Raw genomic sequence first — 4,661 nt, forward strand, 5'->3', positions numbered from 1 at the left:
CTTAACCTAACCTATGTCGTACCTTAACCTAACCTATGTCGTACCTTAACCTAACCTATGTCGTACCTTAACCTAACCTATGTCGTACCTTAACCTAACCTATGTCGTACCTTAACCTAACCTATGTCGTACCTTAACCTAACCTATGTCGTACCTTAACCTAACCTATGTCGTACCTTAACCTAACCTATGTCGTACCTTAACCTAACCTATGTCGTACCTTAACCTAACCTATGTCGTACCTTAACCTAACCTATGTCGTACCTTAACCTAACCTATGTCGTACCTTAACCTAACCTATGTCGTACCTTAACCTAACCTATGTCGTACCTTAACCTAACCTATGTCGTACCTTAACCTAACCTATGTCGTACCTTAACCTAACCTATGTCGTACCTTAACCTAACCTATGTCGTACCTTAACCTAACCTATGTCGTACCTTAACCTAACCTATGTCGTACCTTAACCTAACCTATGTCGTACCTTAACCTAACCTATGTCGTACCTTAACCTAACCTGTATTGCGCCTTAACCTAACCTGTATTGCGCCTTAACCTAACCTGTATTGCGCCTTAACGTAACCTGTATTGCGCCTTAACGTAACCTGTATTGCGCCTTAACGTAACCTGTATTGCGCCTTAACGTAACCTGTATTGCGCCTTAACGTAACCTGTATTGCGCCTTAACGTAACCTGTATTGCGCCTTAACGTAACCTGTATTGCGCCTTAACGTAACCTGTATTGCGCCTTAACGTAACCTGTATTGCGCCTTAACGTAACCTGTATTGCGCCTTAACGTAACCTGTATTGCGCCTTAACGTAACCTGTATTGCGCCTTAACGTAACCTGTATTGCGCCTTAACGTAACCTGTATTGCGCCTTAACGTAACCTGTATTGCGCCTTAACGTAACCTGTATTGCGCCTTAACGTAACCTGTATTGCGCCTTAACGTAACCTGTATTGCGCCTTAACGTAACCTGTATTGCGCCTTAACGTAACCTGTATTGCGCCTTAACGTAACCTGCATTGCGCCTTAACGTAACCTGCATTGCGCCTTAACGTAACCTGTATTGCGCCTTAACGTAACCTGTATTGCGCCTTAACGTAACCTGTATTGCGCCTTAACGTAACCTGTATTGCGCCTTAACGTAACCTGTATTGCGCCTTAACGTAACCGATATTGCGCCTTAACGTAACCTATATTGCGCCGTAACGTAACCTATATTGCGCCGTAACGTAACCCACATTGCCCCTTAACGTAACCCACATTGCCCCTTAACGTAACCCACATTGCCCCTTAACGTAACCCAACACACGTTGGGCCTTAACCCAACACACGTTGGGCCTTAACCCAACACACGTTGGGCCTTAACCCAACACACGTTGGGCCTTAACCCAACACACGTTGGGCCTTAACCCAACACACGTTGGGCCTTAACCCAACACACGTTGGGCCTTAACCCAACACACGTTGGGCCTTAACCCAACACACGTTGGGCCTTAACCCAACACACGTTGGGCCTTAACCCAACACACGTTGGGCCTTAACCCAACACACGTTGGGCCTTAACCCAACACACGTTGGGCCTTAACCCAACACACGTTGGGCCTTAACCTGCTCTGTAATTGTCATACGACGCGTTAAATTAGTGTAGTGTTGCCTAACTGCAACCCCCGCAATATAGTTTGCTACTCGCACTGCCCGGTCCCCAGTGTATCGCTTCATGTTAAACACCTTGCAGCTATACACTGTAATGTGGATGGCAGCAGGACGTACATGCTCAATGCCCTTTGCAGTTGTTCATTGGCATTTGCAGTTGTTCATTGGCATTCGCATGTGCGAAGCACTTAGCCTACGCTGTGGTACGGCCTGTGTCAACTGTCCGCTGATGTTGTACGTCCAAATCACACACTGTACTGCACATTGGTCCTCATGTACTGAATGATACATCGTGGTACATGTGACCGTACAACGACTGCGCCAACAACGGCGAACCATGCGGTCCAAATGTTGTGCACTCAGCTACGTGTCGTCTCCCTATAAGAGCTGGATTGCAGTGTGGTATGCCCTGGATGGCGATCAGCATGAGCCGTCTGTTGATGTAGTGGCGCGTGTTGTCAGACGTAGTCGTCTCTTCTCACACACCGTGATAGCATGGTGCACTGCGTTCCACATCTGCGACATGCGACAGAGGCCGGTTGACAGTCGTTCGCGCAATGGACATCGCATACGTACGGGGGCCACCTTCCACGTGTTCGCGAAGCGTGCACATGTTGTTGCGTGTATGTGGGCAGACATAGTGTGTCGTGACACCTGACACAGGCATGCAACAATCGTTGAATTTGCAAATGGCGATGGACGCCTACGTTTGCTGGTGACGTTATGCAAATGAACAACTGGTAAACCGTTGTGGTGCGGTTGTTCTCGCTAGAGGTGAATCAGTGATGGCGACGATCGGTTGAGCTACCAACCGGTTGTTCCAGCGATACCCACCATGCCCACGAACGTGAATGGCATCTGGGTGTGAAGCGATACGCGGCGGTGGCTGGGTGGGACCGTCCCCGGCCGGTGAGGGGGGGCCTCCCGGCGTGCTGGCCGCGCGGTGCGTGGGCGCACGCGCTACAGCCGGCTGGTGGGGGCGGCCAGTGGCAGGCGCGCCGGCCGACGGAGGCGGCAGGCGGCGCAGCTGCGCGCCGGCGCACCCTGCACGCGGCGCCGTGCGGCCAAAGTAGGTCCTCGCGGGCCCGGTGCGAAGCGCGGTGGACATCTGCAGTGTGCTGGTCCGATTGAGGACTGTGTGCGCTGAGGATGCGCCGCCGCCCGGCGCTCGGCGCCGCGACGCCGTCTGCTGCTCGGTCGCCTCTGCGGTTCTCGCAGGTGGTTTGTATCGCAGCTGTGCGGACGTGTTGGCGCGTGCGCTGTGCTGGGAGAGTTCGCTTCGGCACCCAAGTGGGGCTTTTGTCCTTCTGTGGCGCTGGCGTTGGAGCTGCCGGTCACCGTAGGTGGCGCGTGTTGTCTCCCGCCGGCAATGCCACGACAGCACGCTCCCGGGCCTCTGTCGGCAGCGGCAAGCTCAGTTGGGAGCACGGGTGGTCGCACCTAAAGCGTCTACTCGCCAAACTCCGGGCGATTGCGCCTCTCTCGAACCCGACCAAGTACTTAGGACGGCGCTGCGCGCCGCCGGGACCTGAGAGGGTTTCGAGGTGTATTGTGCAGGGGAGCTCAGCCTCCTCCTGTTTGCAGAATAATTGAGCGGACGCTTGCGTGTTCGCGCGGGCCCCCGGGACACACTCCCGGGCGGCCGGCTGCTCAGCTCTAGTTGACGCAGCTCCCTGGTTGATCCTGCCAGTAGTCATATGCTTGTCTCAAAGATTAAGCCATGCATGTCTCAGTACAAGCCGCATTAAGGTGAAACCGCGAATGGCTCATTAAATCAGTTATGGTTCCTTAGATCGTACCCACGTTACTTGGATAACTGTGGTAATTCTAGAGCTAATACATGCAAACAGAGTCCCGACCAGAGATGGAAGGGACGCTTTTATTAGATCAAAACCAATCGGTCGGCTCGTCCGGTCCGTTTGCCTTGGTGACTCTGAATAACTTTGGGCTGATCGCACGGTCCTCGTACCGGCGACGCATCTTTCAAATGTCTGCCTTATCAACTGTCGATGGTAGGTTCTGCGCCTACCATGGTTGTAACGGGTAACGGGGAATCAGGGTTCGATTCCGGAGAGGGAGCCTGAGAAACGGCTACCACATCCAAGGAAGGCAGCAGGCGCGCAAATTACCCACTCCCGGCACGGGGAGGTAGTGACGAAAAATAACGATACGGGACTCATCCGAGGCCCCGTAATCGGAATGAGTACACTTTAAATCCTTTAACGAGTATCTATTGGAGGGCAAGTCTGGTGCCAGCAGCCGCGGTAATTCCAGCTCCAATAGCGTATATTAAAGTTGTTGCGGTTAAAAAGCTCGTAGTTGGATTTGTGTCCCACGCTGTTGGTTCACCGCCCGTCGGTGTTTAACTGGCATGTATCGTGGGACGTCCTGCCGGTGGGGCGAGCCGAAGGCGTGCGACGCGCCTCGTGCGTGCTCGTGCGTCCCGAGGCGGACCCCGTTGCAATCCTACCAGGGTGCTCTTGAGTGAGTGTCTCGGTGGGCCGGCACGTTTACTTTGAACAAATTAGAGTGCTTAAAGCAGGCAAGCCCGCCTGAATACTGTGTGCATGGAATAATGGAATAGGACCTCGGTTCTATTTTGTTGGTTTTCGGAACCCGAGGTAATGATTAATAGGGACAGGCGGGGGCATTCGTATTGCGACGTTAGAGGTGAAATTCTTGGATCGTCGCAAGACGAACAGAAGCGAAAGCATTTGCCAAGTATGTTTTCATTAATCAAGAACGAAAGTTAGAGGTTCGAAGGCGATCAGATACCGCCCTAGTTCTAACCATAAACGATGCCAGCCAGCGATCCGCCGCAGTTCCTCCGATGACTCGGCGGGCAGCCTCCGGGAAACCAAAGCTTTTGGGTTCCGGGGGAAGTATGGTTGCAAAGCTGAAACTTAAAGGAATTGACGGAAGGGCACCACCAGGAGTGGAGCCTGCGGCTTAATTTGACTCAACACGGGAAACCTCACCAGGCCCGGACACCGGAAGGA

At 53.0% G+C, this 4,661-nt stretch overlaps 1 non-coding gene across 1 annotated transcript in view; it reads left to right on the forward strand.

The window, feature by feature from the left end:
• Nucleotides 1-3,332: 3,332 nt before the first annotated feature.
• Nucleotides 3,333-4,661, forward strand: part of LOC124591766 — a 1,910-nt gene continuing 581 nt past the window's right edge. Inside the window, exon 1 of the ribosomal RNA XR_006977246.1 lies at nucleotides 3,333-4,661. This exon is cut by the window's right edge and continues 581 nt beyond it. This is a non-coding gene — a ribosomal RNA (small subunit ribosomal RNA).

This window comes from Schistocerca americana, unplaced genomic scaffold (genome assembly GCF_021461395.2).
Source record: "Schistocerca americana isolate TAMUIC-IGC-003095 unplaced genomic scaffold, iqSchAmer2.1 HiC_scaffold_873, whole genome shotgun sequence".
NCBI lineage: Eukaryota > Metazoa > Arthropoda > Insecta > Orthoptera > Acrididae > Schistocerca > Schistocerca americana.